This window comes from Lasioglossum baleicum, chromosome 2, assembly GCF_051020765.1.
Source record: "Lasioglossum baleicum chromosome 2, iyLasBale1, whole genome shotgun sequence".
Taxonomy (NCBI): domain Eukaryota; kingdom Metazoa; phylum Arthropoda; class Insecta; order Hymenoptera; family Halictidae; genus Lasioglossum; species Lasioglossum baleicum.
The window spans coordinates 10,948,816-10,968,702 of NC_134930.1; the positions used below are offsets into that span (position 1 = coordinate 10,948,816).

Consider the following 19,887-nt stretch of genomic DNA (forward strand, 5'->3'; position numbering starts at 1 on the left):
CATAAATTTTTAGAATAACTATTATTTCTGGTCCCTGCATTATGTATTGTTCGCGAACGAAAATATTTACCCTCTCCATCTTGCATTGTCAGTTGCAGAAACAAATACACGTGGAATTCTAGTAATATGATAACTAGACTGCGAATCTTCATACAAAATAGAAGTATTATGCATTAATTATAGGGTACAGGAGCTCAGTAAAAATTTATTTCACTCATTAATCATTTTAATATATTGAGAATTGAGATTCCCTATAATGTCCAATTAGAATAAAAAGTGTGTAACCAATATTCAGTACGCTATTACAAAAATATGGAATTTACAATTGATTTAGAATCTATACAAGACCCAGAATCATCCAACCCAGAATTACACATGCATGCATTTCACGTCTCATTTGCCGAGAGCATAAAGGCTGACGTATTTAAGGAAAATAATTTAATGACCACGCAAGCTCGCGGCTGATTTATCCACGGAATGCCGGGATCGCTGCTTCCAATTTCGGGACGCATTCGTCGGGTTTATTCGAACAGGTTCTTTCGGAAGTTGGTCTTCAGGGACACGGCCATAGTTGGCCTGCGAGGAACTTGGAACGGGGCCACTCGCCCAAACGCAATTAAAATTCGGATGTAGCTACCGCCGATTTATGGATCGTAAAGAAGATTCGTTAGTCGTCTCGATAGTTCTCTTCGTTTTAAGTAGATCGTTCGTGAGGCTTTTTTTTCTCTTCCCTCGCGCTACTGTTCCTTTTTCCCCGAAATTCTCTTTTCTCCTGCTCGCGTTCTTCTCTCGCGGCAATGCCGGTGTCGCACACACGAGACAATTAGCCATTGTTGCGGTTTTTTTTTGGTGCAAAACACAAACCTTCTATATCGACTGTAAGAGATAAGAACCAAGTAGAAATTGTCTTTCTATCTTCTTTTAATCTTTCAATGTTTAAAATTATACCCATCCAATCTCTTCATAAGTGTATTGAATCTGCAGTCTACGAACGTGATGATTAGACTGCGGATCTTTACGCAAAATAAAAATGTTGTGCATCGATTGTAAGAAACAAGAGTCAAGTAAAATATTCTTTTTCTCTTCAATCATTTTAGTCGGTTGAGAATGATACATTGGTTTCTCCAGCTTCTCACAACCTGAAGAAGTATCGTTGCTATTTGTAATACAACAATACAACAATACCTGAAGTCTGAAAATCTGGAATGGTTTCGAAATAGTCTCGGAAACACAAAGGATTGAAGAAAAGAATTGTTCAGGCGACTGTAAAAAGCTTGAAAAGTCTCCATTACCTGAAACACATGATTCTTGCATCCCCAGCATAACTTGACACGAGACGCATGCGAGTTAAGAAGATCTATAAGAAAAGGGGAATAGAGATCTCAAAGGGACATTTTTTTCCGAGAAGCATTAGAGCTCGCCGGCGCGTAAAAGCAACGACTCCGAGGCTCTAAAGTAATGACACCGAGGCTCCAAAGGAATGACTCTGCCGCGAAATTGCATCGAACAATCGCAACGATTATTGCCCGCGAAGAGATCAACTAACGAGGTGTTTTTGATGGGCCGAGGATGCGCTAGCCGCGCGTGCACTTTTCGCGGCCGCAAAAGACGCCGCGCGGTTTTAATTACAATGTAATTTTCTTTGCGGCGTTGGTCCCTTTGAAATGCTGTTAGACTTCCACTCGAACACACGAAGCAATCAGGCGGTCGGTCGGTCGTTTCATGGCGACGCAACGCGCCGCGACGCCGTGTTTGGATCCGCGAAGATTAAAGGGGGACCCGCCCTTTTCTCTCCCTAGCACGTCACCCACGAGTTTGCCATGAGCGCCGCAAGTGTGCAAATATCCAGAAGATTCGCGACCATTCTGTGCGATCGTCTTCACCCGCAAAAAGCGACGCGAGCGATTGCTCGCTTGAGATTCCCGCCTTTGATCCGGTGCGGATGTCGGTGAGGATGACGGTGCTTCAATAAATTGAAACAAGTTCAGATAAAAATTAATTCTTTTTCTAATATGTTAATAGGTTAAAAATAAGGGACTGTCGTATAGGTTGGAACACGTTTTGTTTTTTAGCTACCAAATTTCGTAGGATGAGACAAGGAAAACATTGTTCACTTACAATAATAACCGGCGTAACACTTTACCTACCGGAAGCCTATTAATAGGATTTTCAATAATTGTGCTGTACCAAAAGAAAGCATAGAAATTTTCTTTTACATTGCAATCTTAAATGAAACTGTTAGATGACGTTATTGAGGATGACTTGTTAGTTCAAAACGAAAATTGCTGTTGCTATTGAAGGTTCCATTAAAAAGTGTTTAGCTTTGTACCATAGATTTTTCACAATTATGCAATAATCACCGGTCGGTAATGTGCTAACAATGACACAATCCTCTTACGGAAATAGCACTCAGGAAATGAAATAACGATTTGCACAAATTAGCGTCAACAGGCATGCAGCTTAAGGGGTCATTCATTGGACAGGTCACCCTAGTTTGTGAAAAGGTTTATGCATAGAGATTCGCTGGCTGCTTGTGGGGAACGAATCCGAGAGTGTTCTCGAGGGATACGATCGAACTCCATGACTATCCGAAATCATCTCGCTCTTGGTCCTCTCGGCTCGTTTCATCCGTTAAATGACTCGATTCGATGCCGCGTTAGTTTCCCGCCCACGAGATGCTTTATCACACGGTCATCGCTTCCACGCTTGTCAACTTTCTGTATCCGCCCCACCCACACCACTAAAAATTCCGTATAAACCCCATTTGCGATCCAATCCGGTCTGATGAATTCCAGAAAACGCACGAGTCACTGACGGAATGGGTATCCGGCGTAGGGAGGATGCAAGAACTATAATGGATTATCGAGGGCGGCTGAGATCGGTAATCGAATATCAGTGGGGGTTAAAATCCATCAAATCTTCCTCCTCCGTTGACGCGACAAGTTACTCTCGTTCTGCTATCTACTCGATTTTTCTGCCCAAGAGATGGTCGACTGTTTCATTCTTGCCATAACACGGCTATTATAGTCGGACAAAATATTTTATCATTAGACCACGAATTTTATGCATCGATGACAAAACTGAATGGGTGCAGTTCGAAGTAATTGCCAGATTAGAAGTGAATTTAAGAACACCGATCGTGTTCCAGCTTATTAAAATAATTAACAGTAAACTTACCACTACCGTTTTATATTTTTCCTTCTTACAATTATTGAAATGGTGAAGTTGCCTACATGGAAATTGAGTCGATGAATTCCTTTATCCAAGCACACATTGTGATCAAAATTGCACAAAATCGAACTAAATAGAGCCTTGTCATTTTTATAAGCTGAAACACATTTTGGTCGCTTGTAGCGCTCGGTAGGTTTAGTGTTAAAAGAAGAAACAAACAATTTTCATTTTACATAAAGATCCGCAGACTAGTTACTATACAATATAGTCTAAAAATTAGACCTCATGAGGTTTCGCTGGATATGAACACCAATGATGACATACAACTCTACATTTCATAATTTAAAACCTGTAACATAAACATGAATTTTAGAACTAGTATATTCGAATAATGGAATTTTGTCTAGAAAACTGGCTTTTCAACGCACTGTGCGATGCTGATATCCCGAGCTATAGTTTGCGGGACTCGATACACTATTGCTCGTTTGATTTGCGGTCGATGCGACGTCTTTGCCTTTGCCGGGCAATCTTGGACGCTCTAGCTAGCCGATTGCTAGGGGATGATCGATGAGGATGGAAGGTTCCGCGTGACGGAAGAGTGGCGGAAGTGGACAGTATGTTGCCTCGAATGAAACATTCGTAACGTTATTGTTTGGAGACGAATGGGGCTCGCCGCTGCGAAGGTTGACGTCCCCATCCGTCATGATGTCGTCGGGCATCCAGCAGCCTTTCAACCCCCATAGAAGCTGCCCCGGAACCACATGTGTGCATGGTGCCGAGCGTAATCGTGCACCAGGTGCCTCGCTAACGTCTCTTAACGAAGGACACAACCCCCGCCGTGCTTTTCGTTCTCTCCCTTTCACCTGCCTCCTCGTTCCACCCCCGCGAACCTTCTCGTCCCTTCTTTTTCTCTGCTCTCTTCTTGTTCACGAGAAGAGGCGCAACACTCGTCAAGGCGAAAGAGAAAGCGAGAGAGACGGAGCGTCTCTTAACAAGCGTCGAGCAACTCGGGCTCGGTACTCGGAACGTAAAAGGGACTTTTTGCTTGTTAGATTGTTTGCTCTCGTCGAACGAGAGAGGGCAGAGGATTCGGTTTTTCAACGGAGAGAATAACGGGTTCGTCTTCTTCGAGAAAGTGCGCCCCCTCCCCCCCCCTCCCCCTTTACCAGGGAACCGCAGGGATAGGCGGTTTTTTACTCTGTCGATCATCGCGCAAGGAACGATCTTCTACCCGTTGAGATCGTGAAAGGTCGTGCGATCCTCCGATGGTATCGCGACATTCGATATCGTTATCTGCACCGACGCGAGAAACGTTCGATCGAAAAACTGACCTCTAAAATAATATTTATTCGAGCCGTTATTGGGGATCCTGTTAAGATGGAACTGCTCGTACGCGTCCAGATGCAGCATCCGCGCGCAGATGATGGTTCTTGCCAGCATCAAACTCGTAAACTGCAGTTTACTTTCGTTCTTTAGTAGTTATAGTTGTTTCGTTATTGCTTAATCTTCCTAATATTTACCGTGTCATGTTCATTCTTAAAAAACTACTCGGTGTTTAGGGTAAACTTTACTTCACCGGATTCAAAATTTGTGCCTTTCTCTTATAAATTATGATGTATGTATTTGGTATGTAATCCAGTAGATTTGTACCCGGGGCAGATCGAAGTTTCGATCCTGTAGCATTCAGGAGTTATGCTTGCTTAAAGTTGAGCAATCTGCAGTGTTTTTGACAGGTGAGGGCGCCGCCACATTGGTTTGTAGTGACGACCGCGAGTCGCTTACCTTGCCCCTCCGACCTAATTATCAACCAACTACCACCTAGCGGGTCTGTTCGGTAAGCGGCGCGCGACACTACAAACCAATATGGCGGCGCCCTTACCTATCAAAAACACTGAACAATGCACAATTTTAAGCAAGCATATTTCCTAAACCACTGATCCTACAGGATTACAAATACATCATAATTTATAGGAGAAAGACAGAAATTTTGAGTCCGGTAAAGTAAAGAGCAGCCTGAATTTGCATTGTTCGCACTCATAAAAAACGAAACGTACTTTCGGGGACAATCTAATTATATTGTTGGCTATCGAACGATAATCGAAAATTTACTATATTTAATAAATTTAATATAGAAACATAAAAATAATTTTAAGGCAGGATGTCGCCATCGACGTACGGGATCGCAGGTGTCCATTCGATCGTGAAAAACCTACCCCTAATTTCCAGACGTAACTGGACTGAAAGACGCAGCCTTATTCCGTCGATATCTTTTACAAGCGGACGTAAGTACCCTCGCGGATATCTCGGCAGATTTTACAAATCCGTTGGCCAAACAAGTGGCGAGGATCTGGCAGGTGCCATTTGCCATTGAAATCCTGCTGCCATTAGAGACGTCCGATCTAAATCCCGGTGGCATTTGCGCACCGGATTGTCGTCTTATCCTGCTGTCTCTATCCTCGGCACGGGTCTCTCTCCGTCTCGCCACCGTTGCGACCGCGTCTCTCCTTCCTTTCGTCCTTTCATCCTCTTCTTCGGTGGTTGGCAGCCACCGACCGGCAGCCGGCCGGTTACTCGCCAATGGAGAATTTCCCGTGGACCGATTCTGGCGGCGAACGTTATCCTGGTAAGATCCGCAAAGCAAACACCCGGCCGGAGATAAGAGTGTCCTTCGGGAGCCCGCCAAGGATAACAGAGAGCTTTAAAAGGTTCGTGACGTCCTCCCCGAGCGTTTTTCGTCCGGGCATTTTCCAAATTCGATTCTCCTATTCGACCCTCCTCGCGGGATCGATTCAACCTTCTTGGAAACGTGTAGGCAGAAATGTTTTACGATGTAATACGGTAAATTTAATGCCAGCATATTTCCATTTCGATACACTGGAGCCGGACTCCTGACGTCTGAAGTTTCTAGGATCTCAACATACTTCAAAGGTCAAGGGATGCACCTGAAGTAGTACTGGTAATATTTTCAACGAATGGTGAGAATGCATGTAACTCTGTATACGCCTGACCAATCACACGGATTCTTTACGAATTCCTTTCGCATTCCTTCCGAGTACAGTTTTCTTTCGATATAAGACGATGGCTCAGGACAGGCTACGATATATTGCGGACAAGGGTGTCTAGTCTGCTTGACGTTGTTTTTGAGTGAGCAGAGAGTTTACTGGTCCTATAGTGTTGTCGGCCGAGCAATTACATCTAGTGATGGGATCTGAACCACTTCGAATCGCTTCGATTCAATATTTACCACAAAAAATTCGAATCACTTGCAACATAATTCGAAGCTTTTAAAACTCTTGGACGTCTTGAAAGTCTTGATTGTCTTGAAAATCTTGAAAGCCTTAAAACTTTAGAAGGTTTGTAAGTATTGAAACTCTTGAAATGTTACATCTGTCGCGAAACAATGATTATGTCATGTTAGGATGAATAACAGTATGAACGTACCAATATTATAACAAGTAGAACATTTATTAAAATTTTCAAGACTCCAAGACTTTCAAGAGTTTCAAGAAAATTTCTGATTTCGAATAAATATCGAATTGATTCGAAACTCTGTGGTGATTGATTTGTTCGAAAACTTGCAAGACAGAGTATTGTATGCCCATCACTAGTCATATCTTGTATATTTTTTGAGATGGAAAGAAATGTTTGACACAAAAGTTGTTTGATTTTCAGTTGTCGTTGAATTGTCATTGCGTGGTGTATATGGAACTTTTCTCAGGTGGAGGTGTTTAGGAGATTTAAACGTTTACTTAACTTTTGTTAATGGAATCATGAACTTTTGAACATTTAGCCCTCCTGGAGGCAATTTCAATGACCATAATCGTTCAAGGTCATGAACGTTAATTTATAAAAAAGAATGAAAAGTAGAAATTCACTGTGACTGCTTATAAAATGGAGTACTCTCGGATTTGTTAATGAAATCGAACTAATAAACGTGACAAGATACTTGATGCCGAATATTGTCCACACAGATTAGCAATCCGTGACACTGAGCCGGGCGCTGCGTAAACAGTCGATATACGTGGGAGGCAGATGCACGCACGATTTCCTCGCCATTCACTCGCGCAGACCCCGTTCATTCAATTTCCAGGAGCGACGAACGGGATCCCTTTGGCTCGTCGTCGACTGGGCGCCCCCATTGCCAACTACGCTTTTCAATCCGGCTTCTTGTTACGTATTCAATTAGTTCGCGAATCTTGCGGATCGCGGCGAACCGGATACGTCTCGAGCTGTTTTTCGAGGCCCGGTAACCACGGGGATAAGAGACTGCGCCGCGCCGACTTGGCGGAATACGAGAATAATTTCAATCTTGAACAGAGCGCGCCTGGCGAATCGTATCGTCCCTCGATTCAACAGCATTGCATTAAATGGGATTGCCTCGTGACGAAATCGCTGTCTCGTCTGGCCATCTCACTGGTAATACTTACTGCGATCGCGTTATAAATTAGGGTAAATGTACCTATTACTGCGGGTGTACGTTTTACTCCTGTATTCTTTCCCAGCGAGATGAAAATACGTGAAAATAAATATTTTCCCCTGAATCAATTTCTATAATTCAATGAGAATGTATTCTCGTTGGCGAGGCAAGCAGAATTGTCAATCATTCTCGTATTTTGATAATATCAGGATTTGAAAAAAACATTCTTTATAAAAGGTAGAAATAAGATTTATTATACATTCTTTATATTGCTTTATAAATATATGAAAAGAAACTCCTCTTGCCTTTTTAATAAAAAAATTAAGCCCTCAGCTGTACGTACATTAAAGTGAAGGAGGAGGTCATTACTGCGACGTAAAAAAATCATTCTCTCTAGGAATGTCCGTAATATTTACTACGGTGTGGATTGCAATTACGATGAGAAACGAGCTTCACTTCAGCCTAACATTTTAGGTTAGGTACCTATTCGATACACGCAAATAGGTGGACACGATTCTAGATAAAGAGTATTATAGATGAAATAAAGAAGATATGGCAAAAATTAAGAAACAGTAACAAAAATAAAAAACAAAGCAAAGTGAAGTGCACGAAAAGATCTACTTGTGTAACTGAAAACTTGAGAAAAAAAAAACAAAGAAAGAATGGAAATTTTAAGAAATATAAAGGAAGAAGATTTGAGAAAGACGAAAGAGATTTCACATTGTAAATGCAATTGTGAAACGTTGTAAACTAATAAAAATAATAAATATTACTCAAATATGTGTTAAAAGAATGTAAGTAGTTATTTATTGATGTTATACTACGGTGTTAAAATTAATAAAAGGTTTATTCATTTAAAATGTAATAAATAAAAAAATTATTTGTTGCTATACTCAGGATTTATTCCTTTATTATGGCGTGTAATCAATTCTTCTAGCTAGGTAGAAAAAATGAAGTCGTTTGGTCGATTTATAAAAAAGGTTTACAATAGATTTATAAAAAAGATCTGGTTTAAATATCTTCTATCTATATCTTATGTATGTTTCTTATTTTTACATCTTCCAATACGGCGTGCCACGCCAAAAAATCACATCAGGCTGAAAGTCCTGTCGTAAAGGATTCCGTGTTCCAGCAAGAACATAACTCGAGCGGAACAGAAAGAACTTGATCGTAAAAAATTCGTTCCCCGAGGAAAACCGATTCGGAGAAGTTGGTTTTCGTGTTCTGCTATTCAACGGCGTAGTCGGTGGACCAGAAACATCGGGACGAGGGTGGAACATTCTCGCGTAATGAAAGAAAAATAACCCATACCGTTGACGGTGGAACATTCCTCGAAGGGTATAATACGCACGATCATCACCCTAATCTATTAATTGCGTGATTTCCCGTCGACGGATTAGGCGTTGAATCCGACTATGCGGATGGGAAAACGTTGGTGGATGATAAAACTTGACTTAAGGAAGATTTACGGCTTTAAAGTAGGGTGTTTTCAAATATTATTCTGCAGAGGGTGGACACCTCTTCAGTATATTTTCTTTGCTTTTTATCCGTGCGTAATTGAAAATATTCCGTTTCATAAGATTAGCGCGCGTTATCTTCTAATACTGTTCATAATTTTAATCTTACACATCGTCTTCCTAATTTTTACGTTTTCTATTCATTCTCTTTCGCACAATGAAAGTCCCTACTCCATAGTAGATTATTGCTCCGCGTGTTTAGAAGAATTTTAACCAAGTACTCTCGTAAATAAATAAATGGATATAATAATATTTATTATCGTTTTACAATATATCAACGTATTATCTTTCTTCAGTAAATGAAGTTTGAGTTAAAAGCTTTCCGTCGTTTCTTTTGCACATGTTGTTTTCTATTGGCGCTACCAATTTGACAAAGAGAGCTGACGAAGGAGTTAAATAAATTACTGTGACCTTATTGGATTTTTTATGTCACTGGGTTGGCACCCAAGGAGCTAAAAAATGATCTTGTTCCAAAGCTCTGAAATCTTTCAGAGTTCCTTGCGGGCCGGCCTCATTTGGAGTTCACCAACGCTTAAGATATGTCGTCGCTGCTGCACTCGGATTTTTTGTCCCATTTCCCGATCTCCGTCTTAGCTTCTCTCATTTTTGCAAATGCGATGACGCGAATGCTCGGAGAACGTGCCCCGCGATGATTATTCAGAGTGATCGAGGGTGGTTCAACAGTGATGGTTTCGTGGGACAAACTCGACCGTAAGAGATTGCTCGGCCTCTACGTTTTCTCTCGCCCGCTTTTCCAACGTCGCCTGTTATCCTCAAGTTTTTCCTTTGTCTGTCCCTGTACCCGTTTCCCCTGCACCACAGCGTGACAGTCTGCGAATCAGTGAAATCCCGACATTCTATGCGCCCTTCGGAAACCATCGACGTCGATATTAAAAAAAAATCCCTTCATCTAAACATCCCTTCAACACTAGACAGCGAGCGATACTTCTTTGGCAACCTTTTATGTTCTTGCTTCCAATTTTGGTAACCTTGGTGCGCCACTTACAGACAGCGTTGTCACTACTTTCAGATGATATTATCACCAGTGTTTCCGTTTGTGTAAAAATTTCAATTCTTTAGGCAGGATGTCATTAATAACAGGTTGACCTTCATTCTTTAAATTATCGTCGAACACATTGAACACCAGGTTACATAATTGACAGATAACTAGACTGCGGATGTTTATACAATTTTCAGTCTTTGTATACGAATTTAAAGAAAGTGGAATAAAATTGAATCTCATTTTCCGTGGTAGTATCCTTTCTAAATCTGAAATAAATTAAAATCGTACTAAATTCTGTCATATTTTATATCCTAGCATTTCCTGAAAATGTTCAAAAGCCACAATTGCATAAAGATCCGCAGTCAACTGATAACTATGGTGTAATATTTTATTAATAGTAGAGAATTATCTTGCAAAATTGTTTATAAAAATGACATTTAATGTTAACCTTTCTCTTATCTCTGAAAGAGGCGAAAATTATTAACATCTCAGAAGTTCAGTTAACAACTTCGTTCAGGCTTACGAACTTTACTAGAAATATCAGGAACGTTGGAAACCCTCGAGTGACCCTCATTCCGTGGCCTGCTTTTCGAGTTTCCGAAGATTGCGTCTAGGTTTAAAAATAGCACAGTCGGTAACTATACAAATTTTTAATGGGTTTATTACACTCAGTGTTTTTCGCTCACGAGAGATCGATGTACCGGGCGATCTGAAGTTAAACGTGGCTTCGTGCAAGTGATTGGCATAATGTGTACGGGCGACTGCACGTATCTCGACGTTAACGAATTAACAGTTCTCGTGACACTTTTGCTCATATAATTTTTATCTTTGCATATTATATACGAAGATAAAACAGAAGTTTCGTGACGCGATAGGTCGCGGGGGCCGAACGTATTGGGCCCTGAATTGCATCTTTGCGGTAACAGATCGGCTTATGCGGAAACAAAACACGCGAAAAAAAAGCGAACAAAAGATTCGCATTCGATCGGCTAACCGGCCGTCTCTAATTTGATTGCTGGGTGAGGGAGACTGCATTGAGAAAGATCAGCCCGCCGTGAAAATCGGATAGTTCTCCACTGTTCCCGATCTAACCCCGGGGAAATGGAAAATCCAGTTATGATTTCGTGCGAGCGGATTCGTTTTGTGTTTTTAGCTCGCGGTGACCGCCGAGTTGCTCTTCCGTTAATAGCCGCCCACTGGAGAAATCGATTAGCGACGCGGAACAATGAACGAACAATAAATTAGGTTGCGAAACAATCACGATTCCTACGATTTCGCTGTGAGGCTGTGCTCGGTGGTTGCGTCAGTGTATCCACTCCGAATAACGTCGTTATTCAACTCTTCCCTTCATTTTCGCTTTTTAAGCCAGATCTCCAAAGCGATTATTTAACTTTCCGGCTTCTCAAGCAGAAAGGGACTGTCGTAAAGGTTCGACACGTTTTGTATTTAACTATAAAATTTTATAGGATGAGAGTTACGCAAAATATTTATACCGTTGGAAAGGTATAGTTGACAGCCACATTTTCACTGCCGAAAGTATAATGATAGTGTTAACGGATAAAAAGCTAAAGCCAATTTCCTAAAGACAATATTTTTGGCAAACAAATTATTCCTTCAAAAATTATTCCATCTTATAGCGACTGAAAAAATACATTTGAATATGTCATTAACAAGATGGAATAAAATAAATAGGTTTTCCCGATAAAAAATAACGATGACCTTGAAAAAACTATGAAAAAATAACCGGATAAAAAAATTGTTCTTCTATGATATTCCTCCTTCGATACCATTTAAATTATGCCAAATATATTTTTTCTGCGCCATTAAAAATAAAGGAGATTTTTAGGTGGCCTCCTTCAGCTGAGACACCCTTGTATATTATACAGTAAAAGTCCTACAAAATATGCAATAAATAACTTTAATCTTGTTATTTTTATAAAACTATACACTTTTGATGGTCGGTAGATTTGGTGTTAATGTCGAAAGATTACCTGGCGAAGTCAAAATAGCGGTTTTCATCGGCTTTCGTCCACGCTTGGACTTTTTGGCCGTCTTGACACAGTCCTTGCCATAACAATTTTATTATTTTACATAAAAACACTTAAAACATGGTTTAAAAGAGAAAAAGCTGGGGTCTCGACGAATTTTTACAAAACACGCCATTTCAACCTTGATATAGTTAAGCAATCAGGGTTGAAAAATTTTCAGTTGAAAACGAAATCAATAAGAAACACAATAAAACTTTTTAGGACATATTTTTAGCCTTTGCTTGGCACAACTACACGAAACACGACTTGCTGCTGCTAATGCTCATGAAAAGTTTGTTTATAGACACAAATAAAATTGACAACCATGACATTGGTGTTTCCAGTGCATTAATGTGGAAGAAACGACAGGTGCTGTCACTGGGACACCGTTTGTCGTGAATCTTGCGAGGCAGAATCAAGTTCATTGCCCACCTTATTCCGTGTTTGAACATGGAACTTTGTTCCCGGCGCGTTTACACGGTAACGGAAAGTTCGGTGGCGAGACCAGACGATGATCGCACCCACACCAACCAGCTTAGGCGTCTACCACCTTCCGTTACCACTCTCTCTATTTCTCTGTCGCTCGCTCTTTACTTTAGCTTTTGTCTTCCTTCCCTGGCAAGTTCCATATCAACCCTTTCTCCCGTCGCGACTCCGGGGAAAATATTAGCCGCGGGCGCGGCAGCGTTAAGGGAGAACAGTTAAATTAATAATTCGCAAATTGCCAAGAGAAATGCTGCTCGTGCTTTAGGCCCCCTTCCCCTCTGTCCACGTTGCTCTTTCCAGGGTAGCCTGCGAGGGCTGGAACGGATCTCCTCGAATGGCTCTGTCTACCTTAAGCACCCCCCTAGCCCTGACGTCGAGAACTACTGTCAATTAAATAGCCAATTAGTCGGACAATTTCGCAAAGAAGTCTCACTGTCCCTCAATTATGTGTCGCACAACTTTTGTTCGCCTCTGTTTATTTATTCGTTCATGAATATGTCGCGACCCCTCGTAAGTATGATTTTATTATTTTATTCATACTTATACCGCTGAACTTTGTCAAAATCTTGTTTCTTATTCAAGTATTCGAAGCTTTTGCCAAGGCTTCTTTAGCTGCGCAGGTGGATTCGATATTGCAGACGTGTCTGATTTGAAGATAATATACACAGTATCAATTGACTCCTCTAACATATTACAAGCTGGTGGTTACAACCTTTTTTCGTGGGCACCGAGCGGTTCTACGTATTTACTTGTTTAGTTCAGTAGAATCTCCATTTTTCGTATTAATCAGTGGAACATGTGTTCGGATAATAAGTTATCTTCTACAGTGCTAGGTGAAATCTTGGCTGATGTGTACAATTAATCATATGTACCACTGCTTGGATATACATATGTATGGATCGCTTTGGATTGAGCTGTTTACATGCGGAACAAATATTTGGAGAATGAAGAATTCAGATATCAGCGTTCGGATAACCGAGGTTCTACTGAACCGTCAATTAAAAGAGTAAACGCGATCCAAATTGTATCGTATTTGGATTCATCTTCAGGCGGTAGACTCGTTTCCAGAATTGCAAGGGTTTGCGATTTTCTCGATAATACAAAAATGGGGTTTTTCAGTAGTCCAAAGCGCTAGATAAAAGATCGATCTAGGGCGCTATCGCCCTCAAAAGTCGTATTTTTGGCTATGAAAATAGCTACTGGGTTGGCAAGAAAGTAATTTCGGTATTTTAAGGTGAAATAGAGCCCATTTTTTTTTTTAATCAAGCAATGAACTTTCATGAATAAGATATTTTCTATTTTGTTCGATGATCTTTTGCCAAAAAGAATGAATAAGAAAATATTTTATTGATTAAAGTTCATCGCTTGGATAAAAAAACAAAAACAATAGCTATTTTCATAGCTACATTCTGCCGAATGATGCAAATTACGCCTCGTAAACGAAAAAATAGGACTTTTGGGGACGATAGCGCCCTAGATCGATCTTTTATCTAGCGTTTTTGATTACTGAAATCCCCCATTTTTAATATTATGGAGAAATGAGAATGCGAATCCCGCACCCTTGCAATCCTGGAAAAAGGTGTCAACTCCCTTTATCAGAAAAATGTTGCGAATGTTTCGGTAAAAGTTTCACACACAAAACAATTTTGCGGGAGCTAAATTTTTATTATTCCACAGACTAAACAAATCAGAAAAAATTCTGAGATGTTTATGGATGTCTCTAATTTAATGTACAAGTTAAACATTAAATACAAAAATGTTTTATCAGTAACTTTGTCTTGCTGATAAAGTTTTCATATACATCGTTATGTGTAATTACTGTGTTTACGATATTTCGTATTACCTGCGTTTATTCTATGTATGGCAACAGGTCTCGGAAAAAGCGTCGAACCTTTCCATAATCTTAGTTAGCGGGTTTCATAGTAAGATGAGCAAATAATGCATCCGTGTTCTCCAAGTGGCGGCGACTTGCGCTTGCGATAGCACGCTATACCGGCCACGTCCGAGATTAATTATGCTCGCTTCGGCTGCCATTATATCGCGGCTCGATTTCTCCTGCATCGAGGGAATTAGTCCCTGCGTTGCACACGCTGCAATCAATGTTTTTCTGTCGGGTTATCCCCCCTCTCCCCCTCTTCCTCTTTCGCCGCGCGTAGATTCACGGGCGATAAACGGTGGCCTAACACGTGCATTATCGACGAGCGACGAACAAAAAGAGAGGCGCGATCCAGACGATTTCGCCTAGCGTCGCTAATAATACTAATCGGCGGTATTGCCTTGTGGCACAAGGTGCTCGTTTCCTCTCGAGACACCCCGTGTATCCCGAGGACCGATTGCCCAGGATAATTTTAGCAGCAGCCATAATTACGGGGCCCCGTTCGCAGACCCGAGCTCCTCTCGCTGGCCCACAACCAAACTTATTATTGCCAACGCAAACAACGTCATTATCGTCTACCGGAATGGAACTTTCAGAAAGAATATTTATTGATACGTACGACCACGTCTCGGGTTCCGTCCACCGTCGTCGCTTTGTCTTTTTGTAGATTCGTCTGTAGATTCTCGTCTGACTAATTTCGAACCTACATGCTGCGTACTCTGATCGCACGAGACACACAGAAACTACAACGCAGACCTTAACTCGATTATTCCACAGATATTTTCACTCCAGTTCTGTTCTATGGAAACAGCTTCTACTTATGAAACGTGCCAGAATTATGATTATTTAGTATTGTTGTTAATTATTCTCCGAAAACATTTTGATATGTTCGAGTGTTGTTATTCGACCGGGTATCTTTAACGTGAGAGAAAAATGTTGCTCGACAATGTTAAAATTTTTACATCGACGCTAGTCCAACGACACATCCCTCATGCACAAGAAAAACGTAACAAATAAAGAAATACAAATTTTACAGGAGAGCGCTTCAAGAGGTATTTTGATTAGTGTTGTATAATAATAATTAGAGTTCTGACGTTTTTCTTCAAATATACAGAGTGAGTCACCTAACGTTCGTACCTGAAATATCTTTGTTGTTTTCAAAGATACATTAAATGTCTTGAGGACAAAGTTGAATGCTAAAATGGGGCTCACACGATACTAAACAATTTATTGTTTTCATGTCATTTTTTAGTGATAACAGTCACCTTCATTTTTTGAATCGACCACCCTTTGTTGAACACCTACAATGACCACAATTACACTACAATGACTACAAATTAGACTACAATGACTATAATTATTCAAGGTCATTCATGGTTACGGACAGAGAAAAAGATGTAAGATCTAAAATATGAAAGCAAAATACGTTCATCACGAGTGAGACTTGTAGTAAACATTCTAAGGTCCTGCAATGTCATTGAATGTTTTCAAACATCCTCTTAGCCCAGCGGTCGGAAAACTGCGGCTCTTTCACGAATGACGCGTTTAAAATTAATTTTTTTATTTTAATTTAATAGTATTTTAATATACAATTTTTAATCAGCCAGCGTGTCATATTTAAATTCAAATAAAGAGCCATTTTTACTCTATTTTTTATCAATGAATAAAAGATTATTATAAATTAGATTTTTAAATCGACTTCTAAAAACAGGGTTCTGTAAAGAAATTAGGCTCTCAAAAGAAATCTAAATCGTTGTATGTACTGCTGATATTGGCTCTTTTGACTAATGAGCTTGCCGACCACTGCTCTAGCCGATTACGCTGCGATTTATCTACTAACAGCATGTTTCCAAACGAGTCCGCTATCCGAGAATCTCTACTCATCGACATTCTACTCTCACCGACGCGACAGCCTGAAAGCTGAAGTTTAACCCGATCCGAGATAACACGATACTCAATGTAATTATTGAAACTGTCACAGACAAACGGCATGTCAAAGCTCATAATAGCTTCAGTCGAGAGTTTCAGGAGACAGTGTCTACTTCTAAAACCTCTCTGCAGGTAAGAGATGGTTAATCCGCAAATACGATAGCCCGTCGACAATGGAGATCCTGATTTGCACCGGAACGAGATTACACCTCGGAGGAACCATTAATTTCGCGGGATACATTCGACTCAGAGTCATAAATAATACCGAGAAAGCACGCGGCCGATGCGTAAGAAAGTTTCTCGAGCGGGGCAAGCCTTTTCTCGTGTTTTCACGAAAACGAAAAAATAACTTTTCCGCCGAGTCAATATAATATCCGTCTTACATCGGACTCTATTACTCTCCCCGATGTGTACTTTAGAAAACACACGGCGGCGTTGTTTTATTCGGGATCGGGCGAGAATCCGGTCGATCAAGCATGTGTGCACGGGAAATTGAAGGATGAAGATAAACGAGAATCCTGACGCGGTGGACTATCAATATTGTGTGTATCATACGGAACACGGTGTAACCGAAGCCTCGACGGCCCGGATTCCGTGGCATAAGCGTGTCGCTCTCATTCTCCAAGTACTTCCGCATGTTCCCCGTCCCTCTGTGATCGAGATGCTTGATCTAAGGCAAAAGTGAAAGATCTGTCCACCTGGAATTGTGACAAGATAGTTACAAATCCTTTGTGATTAGAAATAAGTTTCTCGTACACTTATAACCGATTATACGAGTTCATTGATTGTAATGAATACACTGCAGATATTTATGCAAAATAAAAGAAATGTTTGCATTGATTGCAGGACACAGGAGCCAAATAAAAATTTGTTGTGCTTCTATTAATTATTCTATTAAGCTAATACATTGATGTCCTTAAATATTTTTAACATAAATGCATAAAATCCGCAGTCTAGTAATGAACGACGCTTGAAATAGAATTTATTCTACAAATATTTTAGGAATTATTCATTTTAAGCTCTATTTGATATAATACTTCTGGAAGTGAAAACCTCTTTAGGCGCACCGCGTACGTCACAATTGCTCGGCAGTGAATGAGGCTGATCCGTCACGCTCCGAGGAGAAACGCTATTCGGGTAAAATCGCCATAGCTTTTTTTAACTTTAGACTTAAGACTTAAGACTTTAGACTTAACTTTTTATGGAGAATTTGGCGGTCCGTCCGAATTTGTGACAAAATATTGGGCATTCCATTGAAAAAACTGAAGGTCACTCTCACATCTCGAGAAAAGAGCAAAATAAGAAAAAAACAGATTACAACACTGTGTACTACCCTGAAAGCCATGCGGCATTTATTTGAACATTTCGTTCATGCAACGAAGAAAAGTTTCCACCTTGTAAATTCCATCGGGCAGTCTTCGATTCCGGACAGAGATTAATCCTCGCGCGGCAGGGGAATGATCCCGGCCACGTGTAAACGTAATTTATACAAAATCGAGTCGAGCCGCTAGTTCCTCGGGGGTACGGGCGAGGCGGCAGGGGCAGGGTCCCGACCACCTTTCTCTTTAATTATATTTAATAGTGGCGTAGCCGTGTATCGGCGGGAAAAGTCGTGCGGCAAGTACACTCGATCCGGGAGGGCCGCGACGAAAAATGTCTCGATCTTTTTTCGCGATAAGTCCTGGCCGGTCCAATTTCCGAGAGCCCGGCCGGACCGCAAGCATCCACTTTTTTCGTCCTCGTTCGTCCCTTCGGTGTTCGTCGTGGTCCCGGCGGCGGCTGAACGATAATTTCGGCAGACACGTAGTTAGAGGATAAGAACAGAGGGATTCTGGGTTAAGGATCCCAGACATGGTTTAACGAGGCCTACGGTAACAAGACGGAACACGGGAACTCCCCCTTCTCTCTCTTTCTCTGTCGTTGCTAGAGGGAGCCAACGATACCGAGACACCCCGGGCGTTTTTCAACATGTTAATTGTATATTTGAGGCGAGGTGATAAACAAGGCAGCGTCGGTAGCTCGCTGCCGTTGGAGTCTTCATTACAGCTGGTAATATATAACCGTGAACCCCGAGGGTTCTCTCTTTCTCTCTTTCCCGATGCTCTAGAAGAAGTTATGAAGTCCGATATACCCGGTGACTGCAGCGACGGAGCTGTCTCTCTCATCCCAGCACAGCTTGGTCAGCGAGATTAAGTTTTAGGGAAAGGAGACGCCAACGATTAAGAGAGTAATCGATCGTTGACCGAATTGCGCTCCACCATTTTAATATACGCGATATTAAGGTCGAGACGGAATTAATCTAAGACCGAGGGAGTTGCGCGCGAGTACGCAATCTCGCCGGGATCGGACTCTTCTTCCCGGGTTCAGCGAGTCGTCTAATCGCAGTCATGCATCTCTCGGTGGTTGTCGTGGCTCGCGGCTTGTTCTGGATATAGGGGCTCGAACCGTAGAAAAAAGAAAGAGGAGCAGCACGCGTGATCTCGGGTGCACCGTGAAGAAAGCAACTCGTGACGCGTACACGTACACACGGCCAATCGATTGGCCTTCGGGGGACTCTGGCGGAGGTGCGAACCGGTTCCTCTGGGAGAGGCGGCTTGATTTTCGTCGTGGAATTCGGAGACCAGTCGGGTTCAACGCTGCAACCCCTCCGTGGACACCAGGGTAGACCTTCGCTACACCCAGTAAACATTTTCTTGCGAGATTTCGTTAACGCCGCCCCATACACGGTGCGGGCAGCCGATCCTGCAGTTCATTTGGTAAAAAATGACTTGTCTCATGTCGGAATTTAATGCATCTACGTTATTTCCTAATGTTTAGCAATGCTGACAGTGTCGATATTAATCGAATTTAATAAAAATTGTGATTTCCGATCGAAAAAATTACTAGTTATCTTCTAAAAATTTTTTTAAAATGACGAGCATTCTTTTATCTTGAGAATGTATACCTCAAATTTAGTCTCGTTTGTTAGGATTGCAAGTAGGGATGGGATCTGTGTCACTTCGAATCGCTTCGATTCAATATTCACGACAAAAATTTCGAATCACTTTCAACAATTCGCAGCTTACAATTAGAACTCTTGAACGTCTTGAAAGTCTTCATTGTATTGAAAATCTTGAAAGCCTTAAAACTTTGGAAGGTTTGTAAGAATTGAAACTCTTGAAATGTTACATCTATCGCGAAGCAATGATTATGTCATGTCACCATTGGGATGAATAACAGTATGAACGTACCAATACTATAAAAAGTATAACATTTATTTAGATTATCAAGACTTCTAAAATTTTTAAGACTAATACTTCCAAGAATTTCTGATTTCGAATAAATATCAAATGGATTCGAAACTCTGTGGTGATTGATTTGTTCGAAAACTTGCAATACTCATCACTAATTGCAAGGGGGCGGGACATTTTTATATGAAACTATTCTTAAATGAAAAAAAAACATTATTTGTGTTAAATGTA

General features: G+C 41.1%; 1 protein-coding gene across 9 annotated transcripts in view; it reads left to right on the forward strand.

The window, feature by feature from the left end:
- Window positions 1–19,887, forward strand: part of LOC143218411 (uncharacterized) — a 641,385-nt gene that overhangs the window by 209,738 nt on the left and 411,760 nt on the right. The window contains exon 1 of one of the 9 annotated variants that reach the window (XM_076443606.1): window positions 16,218–19,182. The exons of the other annotated variants lie outside the window; for them this stretch is intronic. The gene's annotated coding sequence lies outside the window, so the exon portion shown is untranslated. Of the gene's footprint in view, window positions 1–16,217; window positions 19,183–19,887 lie in introns of those variants that run through there. 9 annotated transcript variants of the gene reach the window in all.